This window comes from Mesitornis unicolor, unplaced genomic scaffold (assembly GCF_000695765.1).
Source record: "Mesitornis unicolor isolate BGI_N332 unplaced genomic scaffold, ASM69576v1 scaffold22916, whole genome shotgun sequence".
Classification (NCBI taxonomy): domain Eukaryota; kingdom Metazoa; phylum Chordata; class Aves; order Mesitornithiformes; family Mesitornithidae; genus Mesitornis; species Mesitornis unicolor.
Genome location: NW_010193280.1, coordinates 51024 through 71667, shown reverse-complemented (window position 1 = coordinate 71667; position 20644 = coordinate 51024). Strand labels below are relative to the sequence as shown.

The window sequence follows — 20644 nt, the reverse complement described above, 5'->3', positions numbered from 1 at the left end:
GGGCCCAAGAAGAAGCACCTGGACTGTGAGTACCGCGGAGGGATAGCGGCCGAAAGGCTTTCCCCGCGCGGCTCCCCGGGCTCCCCCCTGTCCCGGGTTCCTGTGGAGCGGGGTCCTCGCCGTGGGGCTGCCTTCTTTCCCGCTGGCCTCCCGGGAGCGTGAAGCCTCGTCTGGCGGCGAAGCGATGCGTGTTTCAGCATAGGACATTCTCATGGGGGGAGGGCGGGTAGGATCGGGGACGTGGCGATGGGAAAGCTTGGGAGAGACTGTTCAGTGAATCTGCTCTCCAGAAGGGGCCTTACTAGCCCTCCCAATGTACAGGGCCTTGGACAATGTGAGCTCCTGAAGGACAGGACTTGCCTCATACCTTTTCCTTGGAGAGGGAGAACCACAGAGGCTAAGCAGAGGAATGGGCTGTAATTTTCGTACTAATTGATCTCGTTTGTGTCTTGCTTGGGCAGCACTCCCCCATTCTGTAGACGAGGTGCAGGAGTTTCAAGAAGGAATAGTTGATCAGTTATCTGAGTTCTTTCCCACATAGTCTACTAGGAAAAAAAATTAGAAGTTTCTTTATTATAACTCTTCCACATAGAAGATTGTGAAATAAGTTTTTTGAGGGGCTTATCTCTCTCAGTGAGGTTGTTCTTGCGAGTCTTACCCTTTCTGGTCTGTCTCCCTCACTTGATAAGGTGGACCTAAGAGGACTACTTTAGACCTTCAGTACCCCAGTTTAACATCCCATACAGGGACTGGCTGTTTTTTAGTTTGTATTAAAAATCGATCTAAGGTGGGAAGGCTTAAGAGGTGTTCTGTCAACTCTTTTCCGTCCAGGTGATTATGAAGAGAATGATGAGTACTGAAGTTCATATTAGTGTCTGTTGCTAAGCTGTAAGATCACAGGACTGAGGATGTTCTTGGCTTGAATACCTGATTACCTTGCATCTCTTTATTCTAGGCCTTTTAAGGACCCTTCTCTCTGCCCTGCTCCCCCCCCCCCTTCCCCCCCCCCCCCTCCCCCCCCCCCCAGTATGTAAGGAATGATCCTGGAGAGATGTGTGGCTATGCCTTCTGTATGCATGCTTTCTCCTTTTCTCCCACCCACATCTGCGAGGAGAAGGTTGGGTCTTCACATGTCTTGAATTTGTGCCTTCTGAGGGAGTTGCTCTATGTCCAAATGAGAAGACCAGATGATAGTACTAGGATTAATTGTACCATAGTTATTCTTTTCACCAAAACATGGTCTGACTTAAAAGTTTAAAAAATTGTCATTCTGCAAGTATGTAACAGGGTTGTGATTATTTTTTTAGGGTAGCTTCAGTTTCTTTCTGGTATTCCCTCTTCCATTTCATCTCTTGCCTGAAGACTGAGTGGTAACTGAGTGACTTTGTAATTTTTGGTCAGCCCAGGGTGTCAGAAGAAACAGGAAATCTTTGGGTTTTAACTAACCTAGTCTCAGTTAGAGAAAACACCTTGCCATATGGCTTACAGATGAAGTTGTGATGTTGCTGGATTTCACACAACAGAAGGGAAGCTTTCTGGAAAAAAAACTTGGTCAGGTTTAGCCTGGAATAGTGCTAAAAGTCCAGTTTCAGTAGTAAGGTATTTAGCAGCTGAATTATTTCATGGTATAAGCTTTATGAAAAAGAACATCAGAGTGACCAGAAACTGCTCTTCAGACTGACGTGTGTATGCAAGGGTGGTTACTAGGGCACATCCTAATTGAGATCTATAGAATGCTGCTGTAGAAGGGTGCTTGAACTTCCTTAGAAAGCAGTATGGTTGTTTCTGTGTTTTCCTTGTCTGCTGTAGACTGTCAAAGGTCCTTGTTCCTGCCTCTCTTTCAGATAGTTCCTTTATCAGAGCAAAGCCAACTTTTTTTTATTAGTTTTTTACTAGTTACTTTTTTTAGTGGTTAAAATAGATCATGAGTAGATAAGTTTTGTATGCTGTCCCTAATAAGTTTATTGGGAGTCTCTGTTCCTGGCACCAGGAAATGACACACAGTTTCTTATTTTGAAAATTTTCTTTGTTAATACCGTTTATGGTTGTATGTTTAAAAATGAATGCTTTTTGCACAAGCCGTGACTCAAGCCCCACCTCTGAATTATTTGCACATACCTTCCTTTTACAACAAACGGTTTAACTACTAGATAAGTCCTATGAGCTGACATCTCGCTGTGGATGACAATTAATACACCAGTCCTCATAGGTGCTATACTACTTAAATATTTTTCGTGTTAGTGTTCATTGTGATAATGGCAGTTAAAACTTACTTTGTCAAAGGTTATGTCCTGGATGAGTTGATAAGCTGAGTTTTCTGATACTGTTCTGGAATGAAGTCGGTTCTGTGGCATTTTCAGTGACGATGACGTGCATTCTTGCTAATGTGATACTTGTATTGCTTGTCCAGATCTCAAAATCTCTGACTGTCCTATTTCTTTATTAAGCTTGAGCCATCGTGAACGCACAGAAGTAGCTCAGCCTCACATTAACTCATGCATACGGGGGGAAATCCAACATAGGTACCTGTGCACGTGATTATTCCTGTTCTTATTTATCTTGGTCTTGGCTGTCTGTGGAGCTCCAAAACTGAAGTAATCCCCATCCTGGGTTGGTGTATTTGCTCTATATTTCCCTCAGTGACTGTTATCTTAATAATTGAAGAATGCAAGCAGGCGTTCTTAGCCCATAATGACAAAAATATAATCTATTCTGAAGAACGTTATTTCTTTCCCGTTACAAAGCTTAGTTGCTCGTTTGATTTGAGGGAGAAAAATTACAATTCTAATTAACACATAGACGTGGCTTGTGATAGGTAGGAACAGTCATTTTAAGGTCACATATTTGTGCTCAGGATATGCTTTTTCCCTTGCTTTGGAGGTTCAGGCTTATAGCTGAGGTAAAGATTCTGTTTTGTAATCAAGGTGCTGCTTTTGTAATGATGGATTACTTGTTTTATGGTAATTAGACAGGTTTAATAGTCTTGAAACCTCAAAGTATAGTTCAGGAAATTTCTTTTACAGAAAACCTAGTTTCTTTAGGACTTTGTCCTACTTTTCGCACCTCTCTGAGCAGTTGTAGCTCAGAACTGGTTTGTGGGTTTAATTTACAGTCTGATTTATGCAGCCCTTTCTTTTGCATTTAGCTTTTGGTTGCTGTATTCGCTGCTGTACAGTGATGCTAAGAGCAAGTGCTTTAGGTTGTTTGAATGTAAATGGTGCTGGAAAACCTGTTGCCGGATTTCACTTTTTTTTTACATGACTGTTGAGGGAGGTGTGTTTCCATAGGTATATGTGGTGGATAATTCATATGAAGAAAACCAGAATATCCACAATTAATGCCAAATAGGAGGTTTCACTAGGTCAGCTCCGTGAAACCACTGTAGCAGTGATCTCTCAATAGCATAAAAATGTTTGTGTGCGTGAAAACAAACAAAAAATATTTGCGTACCTATGAAACATATTCAGGGTTGGGTTCTTGAATGACTATGGCATAGTAACCCTATCTGCTGGTAGCTAATGGAGTAGTGCTCCTTAAAGGAGAATGCGGATGGATGACTTGGAAGGAAGTTGCAGTGCTGTAATTATCCATTCTTAACAGGAAATCTCTCTATAGTTATGCCAGAGTGTAACTTCCTTGACCTCTTATTGTGAAGACAAATCGGTATTTTTAAAGACGATGTTAAACCAGCACCCTGCCCTGTGTTGTGCAGATGTTTGAGAGAAGCTGTGTAAGTGAAAGTGAATTTAATTGAGCTTGTTGGGAGTTTATTTCCCAACTCCATGGTGTCAGCTGGTTTGGTTTTGTCTAGAGGCTACTACTGGTGCAAATGAAAGTCCAGCTAAAGACTTGCTTTGTCTGTACTGGGGACAGTGAAATGGTACACAGAAGGTATCTTGCAGAACTAAGAGACAAGGATCATTGCTTTTCCGTGTATCTCACAAGAGATTTGTAGTAAAGCTGGGAAAAAAACCCCAGCATTTTAAGTGCTCACCTGCCATTACATACTGACGTTGGATTATTTCAGTGATGTGGTGAGTTAATTCCTGGTGTGTGTGGGTATGTGTTCTCCAGTAAAACAGATTATCCACATTCCTTCTATGGTATTGTAGTACTTCACCAAATTCATATTTTCTTTCTGGTTTTGGCAGGATTACCTGAAGTTTCTCATGGCTTTGCTTCCCATTTTATAGTTGACTGAAATTTCTGGAGGCAGCCTATTGTTATTTTTGCTTACAACTTGTTCTGTGTAACTGTAATTATTTTAAATACAGATAATTGCATTGTTGCAACTTTCTTTTGAAGTATTAATTTTTCTCTCTTGAGTTCTTCCATGAATCTTTTATCATTTCTTCCTTAGCCAGCTTTTCCTACCTTTTTATATAGAATTTCTTTGGAATATTTTTTTGTGTCTTTTAGCAGAGTACATCAACTATCATACTCCTCTAGGCTGCCAGAGGGCCAGTTTTCTACCACAGCTGCTCATTTGCAGAAAGAATAGCCATTTAGTTCTGCAGCTGTTTTATTTTACTTAGCCCGAAGCAATATTCTACTTCGGATGAGGTAAGAGGCAGGAACTAAGGAGGAGAAGCTGTAGGACACCTGCAATCAGCTTACTGTGACTCTTCACACTTCCATTCTTTCCCATCAGCTGTGGTTGTTCAGGTGTCGTGTAACTTCGGACTTTAGCTCTAGTTAAGATTTTTGAATAACTTTTTGTTTATGATGCAGTCATAAATCTTCTAAAAGTAATTCTTGGAAGAGACATTCTCTTACAGTTCAGCCTGTGACCTAATGATTTGTTTCAACCTTTGTTTCCTAATCTTGATATCAGGTTTTGATCTGTGGATGTTTTAAGTTGTTCCTAGTGACTTGGTTTGCAAAGTAACGCTAGTCTGCATAATAATACAGAAGAAATTACTTATCGAGCATGGAATTCAAAGCTTCTCTTTTCTGCATTATGTATGTTGCTGTATGTAAATGCATGATCAGTTACAACAGGAGCAAGTGATGCTGGTAAAATGCTGGGGAAGTTCATTTGCAAAAAGTTACTGACTTCGTCCTCTCCCTGGAAAATGCAACACGTTTTCTGAAGCAGACACATTTTATATTTGAAAGCTTAATTTTTTAAACAGCCTTCTTAAATATAAGTTTCTCAATATCTTTCAAATTTTTCACTCATTAGTTCTCAAACATCAATTATCACTTTAAAAATAGCCCACTGGTCTACTACACACTCTTATATTTTCTGTATACTGTGCAGCAGCTGTTCCTCAAGCATGTTAGAAGAAATTGTGACTTGTTTATAAAATCTTCAAGTCCTGTAATGGGACAGTCATTAAACATTTCCAAATAGTTCATAATGCAAGTTTAAAGCAGTAATCTCAAGTATATGTTCTTACTTCTAAGTATCTTTGCAAACTGCTGCTGCAGCAACAAAAACTCTGCTTTGTGTCAAAGAACATTTTTGTCTGCTAGTATGTGAATTTAACCATTTTGATTTCCTGCCAGTTGAAGCCTTAATGCTAGAAGCAGTTGTAATTTGGAGCTGAATGTTATCTTGCAAAGGCTTAGGTAGGAGAGAGATTTTATTACTGATTATGCCTGCACTGCATTAGAAGTAAACAAGAAATAACTGGCCAAAAAGCCGCAACCAAGCGGAAAGGAAAGAAGCTGATGTTGATATTAAATTGTTGGTTTTGATATTTTTCTTCCTTTTCTAGCATTTTTCTCCATTGTGAAACGTGATTGTGAGCAGGCAAGGTATAAAGTTTTATTAACTGTCTATCCTTCTAAACTCAAAGTGAAAATACTGTTGTACTTTGTATTTCACCCCTAGCTTTACATCAGAGCTTTATCAATTAGCTGGTAGTTCCTAAACCTCAAAATAATATTAGTATATTCAGTGTTAACTTGTATGCTCAAGTCTACTAATGACAAATCCAAGTTATGAGTAATGTGTGACAAATTGGGTATTGAGATTTGAGAAATTAGGGAACTAAGCTGTATTTAACTGTGTGAAAATAACTTAATGAAGTTAAGCGTTTCATAAAGACTTAACACATACACTGGATTTTCTGCTTGTGACAAACATCTGTACTATTTTGCTAAAGGAGCTTTATTAAAGTAATGCTTATCTGGATCATTTGCAATAGTAAACATTAGTAAATTAGGCTTTTATAAGTTTTACTTCAGAACAGAGGGTGTAAAATAGCAAGATCTACACCAAAATCTAACTTGGGTGTGTCAATTCCTAGCATGAAGCATAAGAAAATTTACTGGAAAGAACACACAGTGGCATAAAGGGAAATCCTGTGGTTTTATTTTAGTTCATGCCATGACGTATGCATGGTTTATAAAATTAAAAAAAAATAGAAAAGGTGGGTTTAATATGCATTCTGAGCTCTCCTATATAATTTCCTTCAGCCCGATGCTCACTTACTGAGGAAGAGCTACTACGTCAGCGCCTTCTTTTTCCCCTTTCCACGTGTTGTCCTCAGAAGGCACTTTTGAAATATTAACTTAATGTTCTTTATTGCTTCCTGCCAAGCAAGCAGCCCTTCAGTCACAACATCCGTGCGCTCCAGCAGTGGTGATGCTTCTGCTCATGTAGGAAGTGCGAAGTTTGCACGAGTTGAAACTGCGCTCTGGTATTTCACATATTTACTCTAAACATGGTACTTGCGGTAGCATGTAGCTCAGCTATTCCTGTTGCCAACTGTGTGTTATTTCATCAACAAAGTACCTCTGCTGTTTGTAACCTTTGGTAGTTTTTAATAGTTAATTTAATACAAGTTAAAGCAAAAATTATGAATCCTTAGTAACAGTTTACTAGTCAAATATTTAGTGTATAAAGAAAAGTTTTTCCACATTAATGTCTTGTAAAAACTGTTTTTTTATAATCCCGTTGAAAAAGGTGATAATGAAATTCATATCCTTCCTCAATTAGTTTTGTTAAAAAGCAAAATGTACCTCCTCCCTGTCCCCCAAAGCCCTAACAAAACCAACTTCCTAGAGTTACAGTACTAAACTGGATTTCAGTACCCAGAATGGATAATATACCATGTTTTAAACTAAACTCAAGTTGCAAAGAGAAGTAAACACAGTTTAAATTTATTTATTCATTTATTTATTTGCTTTTTCAATGCCAAACCAAAAGGTTAAGTTTCTTGGCTATCCAGGGGTAGAAGTAGGTGTCTTTGTGTCCTTTGGCGTTCTGAAGGGGCTGCTTGTAGCTAGCTTTGCTGTTGGAGATATTTGAATTCTTCTGGGGTGGATGATGAGCTGTAATGGGATAATGCAGTGTTTCTGTACCCATCTCTCGCTTTTCAGATGTGTGCTTTTTATTTTGGGCTTAGTTTTGGTATGTAATGTTGTGTCCCTTAGAAATCACATCAGCATTTTACCTACGTTTGTTTGCAGTTGCTTTTGGTTTATTTAGCTGATATCTCCTGGTCTTGCTGACAAATGGATCAGTATTTAATAGGAAATTGGGTCACACTTGAGTTTGAATTTGATTTATGCCCTTCCTCTCTCTCCCCACCACGCCAATGTTGCCATAACAGTTGCAGTGATCCTTGTAGCCTATTTCAGACTTTTTCCGATCTACTCTACTTCAGAGTTTTTCCGATCCACAACTCTATGTATTCATGACCTGACCTTATTTTTATGTGAAATGTTAAAAGTTGTTTAAACTGTTGTGATGGTTAAACTGCCATGCTGAGAATGGTGGTGTAATTTCATCTTTGGTGGTGTAATTTGAGGGTTTTTGCCTGTCCCTTTTTCTATTTGCCAGAAACCAGTGGTGGTCATAATTCAGCAAATATACTACTATGAAGAGATTAAAAATAACTTTCACTTAAAAATCAGTCCGTTAGGAAGATTTACTTCATTCTGTGTAGCAGCTACATACAGCTGTAGTTCAGAAAGCAGTTCTTCATTTCTGTATTGATGTAAAGCTGGCTTCATTGAGTGTAGCTTGCTCATGAAATGCCTTCATCCTGTGGTGTCTTACAAGAGCTACTTAATTTTAATATTTATATAAGTGGTTGTGTCAGTTTGTAAGTTTTAGGAGTGAAATTCACATGTTCTACTTGCAATTGCTTTTTAAGCATCATGACCTACAGTTAGTACTGTTCAAATCATAGTTGCAGTTAAACAGGAAAAAAAAGACTTTCTGAACAGTATCCTTGTGCTCTTTTTTTCCCTCATGACAAACCAGATTTTTGTACTGTTTAGAAATATACTGAAATCCTTAGATTTTAATTTAGAATTAACTCTCAGAGTGATAGTCTGTGCCACTTTGCTTTCATTGATGTAGGCATATTCTAATTACCTGGGTTTTATTCTAATTACTTAATTTGGATTTATTAACCTTTTAATAAAACTCTATGTAATATATTAATAACTTGTCTTAAATTCAATAGGAGTTATCTCCCTGGAGTGCTTGCATTTCAGTCATGAGTGTCACAGTATAGCATTGCAGTGTAAAATTGAAGTATCAAAAAATAAAGTGAAGTGGATTTTAGTCATAAGAATGAGAGAGAAGTCAGTGGAAACCAAATATGAACACTTTTGCGGTCCTGGGCTGTATTTATAATAAAGATATGAATTACATAGGAAGTTTCAGCAAACATAATTAAAGCTAAAACATAAATTAAGTAAATTTCCTAGCAAATTACATTGCATTAAAAATATATAATACGTGAAATTTGTTTCAGCACTGTATCTGGGGTGTAAGTTGATAGAAATCCGGAGGATCTTTCATGTTAGTTTTCAGATACCAGGGAACAGCAAAGTAAGTTCAACCTCTGCTGTTTGGGATTGCATTTTTATGAATTTGAAGCTCTTACATTTCTGGGCACTGATTTTCTGTTTTGTTTTGTTTTTCTTTTTGCTTACACACAGTTATTTTATAGGAGACTTTCTTAATTTTTTCAGATTTAATTATCTGTGAGTAAAATAGAGTGCACTAGAAGAGAGACTTTTGTCCTTATTTCACACTATTAATGAGGAGCCTTTGTAGGCAGGATCGTGGTCAGCCCCTTGGTATGTACTAGGGCTGACACAAGATGTTATAACACCAGTTTTACTATAACTCCATATTCTTTTAGCTCTGAGCTTTTAACCAGTAAACAAATATTACTTTGAAGCAAATGAAATAACTATAATTTGCATTGTTAGAGCTTTTCTTTATGAAATAATTTCATTTTAAAGATAGAATCTGTCTGAAGTAATCTTTTCTTTTACTGAGGACCAAAAGGCAGATGTTATTTACTTCTGCTCCTGGCTTTAGTTTATCTTGGAGGCTGTTTGTGATAGGGACATGGCATTGCACGTGGTAAATAGAGAAATTCCTGTCTGAAAGCTGTGGGATTCAGAGGAATTGTTTCTGTGTACAACTTCCCTTAAGTTTGAAACAGGATTTGAAGGGTTTGAAGCTCCATGTTTGCTCTGAAACTTGATAACCACATGGTAACTAATAAAATGCTCGGGAACGGTCTCTAGAACTGGGGATTAAGGGCACAAGCAGATCTGGATTTGTGAAACTCGGACATAACAGTGTTGCTTTAAGAGGATGAGTTCCCCTTTGTAATGTGAAAATCAGTAAAACTTAATGTTTGGTGCCGGAAAATTAGAACTTCATTTTCACTCTCCATGTTCAATGAAGACCATTCCTGCGCCACCCTAACCTGTATCACTGTATATTTTAAATTTTTTACTCTGACATGGGCTGTAAAGGATAGTTTTGATCCTTTAGCTGTTACGCCTCTGTAAAAGGGTGCTGCTCCAGTGTGCATTGAAGCTGCACTTGTGATGAGCCAGGGTGAGTTTGCTCAGGGATGTTTGCTCAGGGAGCTCCAAATATCTCATGGGAGATGTTAGTCTAAATTGAAGAAGGAAGTAAAAGCTAAATTAGGCAGGCATTTCCAACATTTCTATTAATAGCATGGAGGATTTTTGCTGTTCCTTTACTTGACTGCCTCCCTTCATGGGAGAACTGCGCACTCACAGTATAGGAGTGTCAGTTGAAACAGTTTTATGAAGGTGTCTGTGTTTTGATGGAGGAGAAAGGTGATTTTTTGGAAACTATTTTTTTTTCTTTAAGCTCCAGTACTCTGTTTTATCCACTTTGCTTACAGTCCATGTCAAAATCTGATCCAGCATGGCCAAATTAAAAGGTATGAAAATGGCTGTCATGACAAATCCTCTTTGAGTACATCTACTTTAAGTGCAAAATGTGAAATAGATGGTATGGAATTGACGGAGCTCTCATTACAATGACTGCAAGAAGTACTCTAGATCCGGGTATCTTCAATTTTAGTTGCTTAAAAAATTAGTCATTGAGAAAGCAGTGACACTTTTAAAACCGAAATTACTACAATTTTGCACATGATCAAATATGTTAGCATGGTTTTTGTTATGCTTCTTTCTCCTGCTCCTGCTGGGAAAAATGAGGTTTAGTCTAATTTAGCAGTAGACAGAAGTCCTATAGAGATGGCTGGTATGTAGATGGCCTTTCACATGAAGAAATCACTTGTGAGATTTAGGGGAAAGAGCAAGGAATAGAAGGAAAGCAACACAATTTCACAATTTCATGTCTAGAATTAATTTCAGACTTTATACTATCAGCATGCTTTGTTACGAAGCTGACTATTTTTCCTTCAGTTTTTCAGCACAGAGATAGAAAAGTCTCAGTCATGTTCTGCAAAACTGTGTATTTCAACTGTTTTTGGTAACATCAGGGAGTACAAAACTTGGCCTGTTTGATCTCTGAGGTAGTAGCTCAAGGACTCAGCTGTGTAAACCTGTGCTGTCTTGGGTGATTTTTCTGCCAATTGCTTTGTGGGAGAAGATTGGTGTTTGGCTTTCATTGAATGAGAAATATTTGAAGTTCAAGGACTTGCTGTTTTGCACATTCAAATGGTTTGTCAGAATTTTTTTTGTCTTTAAGAAAACACATTGTATGATATAATAGGTACATAATTTAAATAAAGCAATTTATCACCACCTATGTCTGCTTGCTGAGATTTGCTAAGGAAAGCTTTGCAGCAAGCTTTGGCCAAGTGTTTTTATTGCCCCGTGTTGTCAGTGAATAGAGGTTGAGCAGTTTCTGTTACAGAAACTACAGAAGTGTTCCTCAGCAAAACTCCCTCATGAAATCTGTGTTTTCTTGCTTATTAGCAGCATGGGTTTCTTGACTTTGCCTTATTTTCCCCACTTCTCCCCCTTTTTCCACTTTCATTAGGTGGCTACTTATGTTTTGTAAGCTCTGAAATCAGAGCTACAGTTTTCATTAAGAACTCTTAAGCTCTGTTCAACAAGCTATCATCTGACAAGGCACTGCTGTAGATATTTCTGAAAGATCAACAGAAGAGTAAGATATACGTATTTTTCCGTGCAGAATAGGAAATGTTACACAGCTGGATTGCAGTCTGTAAAGTTTATTTGTCATGAGAATCTGTGCTGAAGCCTGCTACCCGAGGAGTTTTACTCCAGTAGATGAGCATCATGCTTTTTATAAGAAAAACTATATAGCAGTGTCTTGCAATAAATAATACTGATTTTTAAAAATGTAAGTCATTTGGACTTCCTTTTGTTTCTTGTGTGCTAGAAATTGCACCACTTTCAGTAAGTTTATATACTGGATTTTTGATACTTCCTGTATTAAAATGAATTCAAATTACTTAGTAATTTTTGCATCTTCATGATGTAGGAAGAATGTGATTTAGTAATCATACAATTTTAGGATATGGGTTAAACTTTGGTGTTAGGTGTGAAAGTTTCCCTGATTTTTCAATTTATTAGATTAAACTCTTAGTTTTGCTATTCTGTATAAGTATATGAAGAGCAGTTAAATGTGGGGGGGTGGTGTTTTTAACTAATATACTGCAAGGTCAAAAGGACCTATAATAGATGCTGTTTTACTGTTAGAGTCTCTTGACAGTACAGCTTATTTTGTACACTGAACTAACATGAACTCTTGACAAAAGAAGGCACATTTCCATAAAATGAGATGTCTGGGGTTTTTTTGCCAGTAATTAACTGGACAGCCCTTTGCTGTAGGTAAAGCTGTAGATGATGGCATCTGCCAAGAAAGATGTCCTACGATGCATTTAAATATTTTTACAATGCACAGCTTTAATTACATTGAATTTATTGTGCTATATAATTTCTGGATTGCTGAGGACACCAGTGTGCTGCAGGCATTACATGGTCTGGGCGACTGCAACGTAGAAGATGTGTTTTGGCATGAGGGCTTTCCAGAAACTGGAAGAGAAGGTCGTAGTTTGACCAAAAAGCTTTGGTGTACAGTGGTGGATATAGACATTCTCGTTTGCAGTTTCAGCACTGATGGAGGTAGTCAAATACAGAGGCATTACTCCTCTAACTCAAATCCATGTTTCCTGACAGCTCCCAAAGGTCTTCAGGAAAAATGTGCTGTTCTCGCTCTGAATTAGATTCTGTTCAGAAGGAAATTTGATTTCCAAGGTCTTATTTTTAAAATAGGAGAGAATAACAAGTATTCCAAGCAAGTTTGCTAGAAAAGGCTTTTGAGCTAGTGAAATGAGAAGTAGGAAATAGTGAAATACTGAAGTAGGAAAACCTCAGATCAGATGGCTTTGGTTATTTCTTGTCCTTGTTTTCACAGAATCACAGAATATTGGGTGTTGGAAGGGACCTCAAAAGCTCATCCAGTCCAACCCCTACCAGATCAGGATCACCCAGACCAGGTCACACAGAAACGCGTCCAGGCGGGTTTTGAATGTCTCCAGAGAAGGAGACTCCACAACCTCTTTGGGCAGCTTGTTTTTGTCTATTAAACTGTCTAGTTAAAAGGAAAAATGTGAATTGCTTGTGTGTGCTTAGTTGTAAAATAACATGGATCAAGAGAATTGTTTTGCTTGAGAATCTGTTCATTGAGATGTGGCAGGAGGTCAGGCTGGTGTTAACACTCAGGGGTGGTTTGTTTCTCTATGCTGTGGAGTGGTGGTACTGCTACTACAAAACTACCTTTGGATGCACCTTTTAGAATGAAGCAATGTGGAAGTTAAACATCTCAAGCACCTATAATTACACTTGTATGAATACTTCATATATTGACAAGAGACATAGATTTAGATTTAGAAACTGTGCTAGAGGTGTTGGCTGACAATGTGCTGTGCACGAAGTCAGGTGTGTTTTCTTTGGTTGGGTTTTTTTAAGGAAGTCACAGATGTTGGAAGGTAGCACAGGTACTTTGGCTGCCTTTGCATATACTTTTTAACAGGTTTGATCTCAGTCCCATACAGACAAGGTGAGCTCTGGGACCGGGAGCTTTGAAGAGGCCATTTAGCTTTCTCACAAGTGGTGGCATCAACAACTATGGTACTTAATCCTGCAAGTGGAGATCACCTTGTTGAAAAATTAAAAGTAGTCTCGCTGTGAAACAGCTACAGAGTTGTGCTTATTGAGGATTTTCTGTTCTGCAGTGTCTGCTGATGATAAAAATCATAGAATCACAGAATGGTTTGGGTTGGAAGGGACCTTAAAGCTCCTTCGGTCCAACCCCTGCCATGGGCAGGGACACCTCCACCAGCCCAGGCTGCTCCAAGCCCTGTCCAACCTGGCCTTGGGCACTGCCAGGGAGGGGGCACCCACAGCTTCTCTGGGCAGCCTGGGCCAGGGCCTCACCACCCTCACAGTAAAGAATTTCTTCCTGATATCTAGTCTAAATCTCCCCTCATTGTTACTGTATGAGCAAGCTGCCACGTAAGGGCATATTGTAGTGATTTGTGTGAGTCTAGGGGGTATTTGAGAGCAGCCTCCAAGGGTTGGTTGCTTACTACTGGCAAAACAACAGCAGCTTGTTCATGTATTTCTTGTTTTTAACACACATCCATTAGCACAACTCCTTTTTATTGTAGGGAGATGTAATAGCTATGGAATATTTACAGACTGAGTTCCTTTGGAGCTGAAGGGAAGGGCTATAAGTGCGTACTTTAACCAAAAATTGATGGTATGCAAAAGCAGATGGCTTGGGCACTATTCTTGTCAGAGAGAAAGATAGAGAACAGCATGATAACATATTCAATGTGTACGTGGTGATGAAGAGACCTGGTTAATATCTTTGGCATCACATACTGATCTCTGCTTTCTTTAAACCGTGTTACGTGTCTTCTGTATGCATCTTAAGGTAAAATCCTAGGATAAACTCGCATGTATGCAGACTTTGCTTGAAATAGCTTCCTGTCTGCAGGAGGAGATAAGAGTAGTGCCAAAGATATAAAATTTTCAAAGTAATTAGTATTCATCAAAATAGAAATGTTCCTCCTAATGCGTTTTATTGTGCTTCCCTCCATCCACTGTGTATGACTGTCCTCAATGACTATGTGACTATACTCACTTTTCAATATTATATTGGATACTTAAATATCCATTATAATAGTTAATACAATAATTTAACATTCTAATATTATACTCTAATATATTAAATATTTATTTCAATATTGAATCAGATGGCTGTCACTCAAAAATCAAAGCCTGCCCGGCCACCTGTCCTGATGTATTTTCAAGCAGCACTGCTTGTACAGAACCCTTAAGTTACCTACCTGCTTTCTAGCTCATCAGAACCTAAAAAAGTGGATGCATCCTCAAGTGTTTGCAGTTACATGCACTGAAAATACTCACTTAGTTTTGAACAAATATTTATAGTTTTATTCATGAATGCGTTGAAACTAGCATGTGATCAGTGATAAAGAATATTTGCTTCTCCCTGGTTTAAACAGGCCAGTGGTTTAAATACTTGAAGTATGCATAAATATACTGTTTATGCAGGAATTGTCATGTTAGTTGGCTAATATGGACATTTTTCATCTTTTAATCAAGAATCACCTTTAGAATATGATTCATAGGCTCATTATTGAGCATGTTTGTAAAGATAGCATCAAAACTATAAGTCTGCAGGTACTTTTCAATGATAATTATGTGCTGGTGTGTGTGTGGGGGAGCTAATACTTATTTTGGACTCGATTTCATGATAAAATGCCTTTGAAAGGTACTGTAGGAATTGAATGTGGAGCAAAAGCAATCAGCAGTTTTGGTGTGTCTTGGGTATTTCTCAGCCTCAGGGTGCTGAAGCAGCAGCTGATTTGTTTAGAGAAAGAACTTTAAGTATTTTAAGAGTAATGCAATATTGATACAACTTGGAACTTTGCAAGGAAAGAAGAAGAAAAGTACCTGGATATCTGAAAAGCTGCCATGAGTGTTACTTAAAATGGGGCAAAAAAAAAATCTTACCTGTATAGGTAATTGTGCCCAGAATAGCTGTGGGCTGCTTTTCTCATTGAGCATGGCTTCACCGTTTATAAACATTGCTTATATATGTATTCTTAAAAACCATCTCTGCATGTTGGATTCATAGTAAAACTGTGTATTTTTGTGCTAAGAAGAGCTTATAACATGGTCATTAAAATGACATATTAAGAAAGCTGTGATGAAAAACTATACCAGTAAAAATCCCAAGTAGAGGTGTTGCTTATTGTGTCAAAATGGTTCTTTTGCAGAAAGATGTGGAATCACTTGATTATTCATGTAAAGGAATGTTTGCCAGTATGCCATATCCACTCCAGAGATCCATAATCTTTAGTTTCATAACTGCATCCAAAAATAATTAGCTTAAAAAGATGCCTGTCTAAAAGTGGAGAAAATTAGACTAAGATGGCTCGAAGAGTAACTGGCCTCTTTTCTTCAAGCTTTGCAAGAGAGGGAATGGTGACCAAATATTAAATATAGTTATTCTTTACAAGAAGAAAGGTATGCTAAGGAGTATTTACTGAAGTTAGTTGAATTCAAATTGGGAAACTTAATCTGAAATGAAATTGATTCTAGCTTTAAAAAATATTTCAAATTTTTGGCAGCTGTCTATAAAAATGTTAGTACTGAAAAACAGCAGATAAAAAGGACCTGGAAAATTAATCTTCAGAAAGGTAACTTGATACCTTTTAGATACTTCTGTAGAAATACACCAGTGCTGGTATAACATAAGCAATGGAAGTGTGTGGCTGTTAGCAGGTTGAGACAGGAATGGGATTACCCTGTTTCATGTTGGTGAGATGTCATGAAAAAATGCCCTGTGGGTAGTTATGTTGAAGGTGAAGTAGAGGAATTGCATGTTAACCGAGGCCCTTTCCAAACTTTAGGGGTTCCTGTGATTTGATAGCAATTGAGTTGTTATGAGGGGTTTTGAAAATAAAGTACCTGGTGTTTGAAATAATGTAAAGGGAGGGAGTTGGAAGGAAAGTGTAATTTAAGGCTCACTCTTGCTTCCCCATTGCTGGTTCTCCTGGTTTAACTGTTCCTGTAACCATCCTGACCTGTCCTTACAAGTTTGTGTTGGTCTGAGAAACTAACTTATGTGATGTGCATCAAGGTCTAGGTGAATCAAGCTATGGTTTGTATTCAATTTGAAGAGTAGAGATATTAGGGGAATGAAGGGATGAGTTAACTTGTAGCAGTAGCCACAAAAGCCACATCCCCTAGCTCCAAGTTACACAGAATCACAGAATTGTGAAAGTTGGAAGACCTCTAAGATCATGAAGTCCAACTGTCAACCCACCCCCCATGCCCACTAAACCATGTCCCCAAGTGCCACATCCAGGTGCTTCTTGAACACCTCCAGGGATGGGGACTCCACCACCTCCCTGGGCAGCCCCTTCCAGTGCTTAACCACTCAGTAAAGAAATTCCTCCCAATATCCAATTTAACCCTCCCCTGGTGCAACTTAAGGCCGTTTCTTCTTGTCCTATCACTAATTACATGGAAGAAGAGACCAACACCCACCACTCTACAACCTCCTTTCAAGTCGTTGTAGAGAGTGATAAGTTTGTTCAGCTGGAAGCTTGATAACTTTTCCTTATATAAAAAGGGAGAAGAAAAGTCATAAAACTGATCAAAACTGGTTGTCACTGGTACTGGTTTCACAATCGTATGTTTTTGAGAACTCGGAGGGATCCAGACTCCAACAAGCCATATGTGCAGTCAAGACTCTGCAGTAGCTGAGGGGAGCTTAGCAAACCCAGTTGGTCTGAATGGACCCTTTCAGATGTGGGATTAGATGATAAAAGGTCATCATTAGATGACCTCCAGAGGTTCTGCCCAACATAAATTATTTTATAGCTTGGTGATCCTAAGTATGTATGACTTATTTATTCTGCTATGATGATCTGGCAATTCAGGTATTTTCTTAAAAATATAGATATTATTTTAATAATATTTAATGTTTTAATTAAGCTCAATTTAAGAAAATATATTATTTAACAGAATACCAGCAACTTCTTGTCTGAAAGTGTAATGTGATGGTGCTTGCAGGATGAGCAGAACAGCTTGCACTCGAGATTTTTTTCCAAGGAGAAATGTAACCGATTAGATGAGCAGGTAAGAGGAAGGTTCATGGGGTTGGTAGATTCTGTTTCTAAACTGCTCTAACTTGTTCACGTGTCATCATGGCAGACTTGCACTCATGTAATTGTGCCTGTAACTGTTTCTGGATTAATGAGCCAAATGGACTTGAAATTAGAGTGTGGTATTTACAACATGTGACTGGAGCTATTGAGACAGTTTATCCGAGTTTTGATGTTGGCCTTTAAAGTGTGATGGGGGTGCTCAGCAAGTTTAAAGGTAGGAAGTTAGTTGGGAATCAGTGTTCTGCTATGTCCTGAGAAATTGATTCTGTAAAGGTAGCTTAGCTGCAGTGTTTGTAACTGTGGAGAACTTTGAATAATCAGGAGGAATGTTGGATCAAAATGGTAATTTGGCATATACCTGCATATGGGAATTGAGAAAAATAATTGAAAAAAATTTAATGTTGTTTGTCAGTGTGATTTAGCTATTGGTTTCTGAGTTGCACTTCCCTTATTTTAAACTTCTTTTATTTTTTGATTTATTGATGCTTTGTTTGCTGATGAGTTTTGGTGGACGCTCCTAATGTTAGAGAAGTCTTCATTGAAGCAGTTTTCCAGCTGAACACATCTTTACTGGTATTTTTCAGAAAAGGTATCCAAGTAAGTTTTTAAAGTTGTCAAACATAAGAAATAAAGATTAGTCAGAGTTGCTGTAGTAGTAGTAAGAGTTGTGTAGTTGTGTAAATCTAGACAGAGATACCCGAGGCAGTAATGCTGAGTTCCCAGAGTTACTGGTAGAGATTTAAAGTAGTTTCTAGGAATTCCAATTAGAAATCACAGCTTTAAGTAGGAGAGAGGACACGATAGTCTTATTTGAATTGGAAAAAAAGGACAAGATGCGACTTGATGAAATGAAAATACAAGTTGCTGGCTGTAGAACAAGTTACTCTACGCTATATTAAACCTGCGTTCTGCATCTTTTATCCTGCTTATCTAATACAAAATAAGATTAAATCACATTCCTTTTTAAACATGGAAGGCCCCGAACAGAGTAGGTCTTCTCGGATTTCTTTAACTCTTCCATAAATTATTTCCTGAGTTAGTGCATGTAGCTCTTAGAATAATGTTGTATGCAGAGGAAGAATTTTCAACTGGAATTTTTATTGTTAATGATAAGAAATGTGTGCTTCAGGTTTCCTTGTTTCCCCCTCCAGGGGACTTGCATAAAGTGACTGGGAAGTCTGCTGTAGAAGACTCCTCCTAGCAAAGCACTGTGCTACAGATGGGTTTATTCAGAAGAAAAACAAAACTAAAATTCAAACAAATATTGTTTATGGCATATTTAGTTCTAAACTGCAAATGGAGGTATTTACTGGTAAATGTGAATGTAATGAAGATTTAATAATTACTAATTTTTCAACTACATACTGGCTATATAATATTGTTCCAGCAGATTAAATGTCATTTACCAGCTCAGACTGAGATTTTTAACATCACTGTTTTCCTAGATTGATCACCTAAGTCTGCCATTTAGGGTTTCTTTGTTTTGGCACAGACTTTATTTGCTTTTATCAAATCTATTGATTTGAGGAAGTAACAAATTCTAAGAAACTATCAATTTTGCGTGCTTGAATTCATGTTCAAAACTCCTTTGAATATTGTTTTTAGACAGGTTGTTTGGTTCTCTAATGAAAATTGCTTGCTTATGTTCAGAAACTTTTTAGTACTATTTCCTGTATTTAAATAAGGACATCACCTGTGGAAAAGGCAGGAAATTATTTCAAAATTTACTATATGCTTACATTATCTATTTTGAAATGTCAGTTGGGGTGTATAGGATCAGATTCAGAGTTCAGTCATCAGAATTGTTAATCTGTAGTAGTAGTATCTATTTTAATAATAATTTTATTTTGGCTTTATTTTAATATTTCTCATTTTCTGTAAGTGTCTCAAATCCTTTCATGGCACAGTTAAATCCTCTAGTGTTTAAATACAGAAGAACAGTATGTTAAATGTTCTATAAATGTTTTCAAGGGATTTTACTAGAGTTTACGAATTTTTCAAATAAAGCAGGTATGTATTTGGGATGTAATTTCAAGTTTTGTTGTTTTTTTAGATATTTTTTTGTAACTGGTTAAAATCAGAATAAACTCTTCATAATCACCTTGTCAAGATGAGTGAAAAACTAACTTCTGTAATTCAAAATAATTGCCATCATCAGCAAGTCAAAAAACTCTTCTCCTTAATATGTGTTTATATGGCAGATTTGGAGATGAGGAGCTATCTTGACTTGCCTGCTGTTGGAGGAAGGAAGATGATCTGTTATGGAAATATAAAGAAGTCAGTACAGCTAGAAAAAATGTGCACTATACAGAGGTTAGGTAATTCTGGTCTTTTCTGTTACATTTCACATGAACTGCTCAGGTTAAAAATAAACGTTTAGTTCAGGAAATGACAAAATAAAAACTGACCATGGAAAACTTTACTGGTGCTACAGCATGTGCTTAAATTCAGTTTCTGCTTCATTTGAGATTTGCTGACAAATGTTACATTAATGTGACTGGATGGACTGTCTGTCTGCTTGTTTGTTTGTTTTTCCTCAATAACACCTATTTGCTGTATTGTGTAACATTTTCCACGTCCTCCTGGGAAGGAGAGGTGTGGGAGGGATGTGTGCTTTGCCAAAACCTGTGATGGGGTCTATTTAAAATCAGTATGTGTCTGTAGATCATTTAGGAGGAGTGGGGGAAACCTTAAGCGAGCTGCTCCCCTAGAGGAAACAAAAATAGTCCTGTATCAATAGCTTTGTAAATCACATTTACTTTACTGAAATCCTTTTGTATGGCTGAAGGTGAAAGGGGAAAAGATGGATCAGACATTGAGGTGCTGGAGAGGGTCCAAAGAAGAGCAACGAAGCTGGTGAAAGGCCTTAAGTCTTAAGAGGAGCGGCTGAGGGACTCGGAGTTATTTAGTCTGAAGAAGAGGAGGCTGAGGGGAGACCTTATTGCTCTCTACAACTACCTGAAAGGAGGTTGTAGCGAGGTAGGTGTGGGTCTCTTCTCACAAGTTACAACCGATAGGACAAGAAGAAGTGACGTAAAGTTAATGCCAGGGGAGGTTTAGGTTAGGCATTAGGAGAAACTTCTACACTGGAGGGGTTATCAAAGCCTGGCACAGGCTGCCCAGGGCAGCGGTGGAATCTCCATCCTTGGATGTATTTAAAAGCTTTTGAGATATGGTGCTCAGGGACATGGTTTAGAAGT

The 20644-nt window shown here is 37.9% G+C and overlaps 1 protein-coding gene across 2 annotated transcripts in view; it reads left to right on the top strand.

Moving 5' to 3' along the window:
- Positions 1 to 6: 6 nt before the first annotated feature.
- Positions 7 to 20644, top strand: part of PICALM (phosphatidylinositol binding clathrin assembly protein) — a 66322-nt gene continuing 45684 nt past the window's right edge. For both annotated transcript variants that reach the window (XM_010187410.1, XM_010187409.1), the window contains exon 1: positions 7 to 25. The gene's annotated coding sequence lies outside the window, so the exon portion shown is untranslated. The remainder of the gene's footprint in view (positions 26 to 20644) is intronic.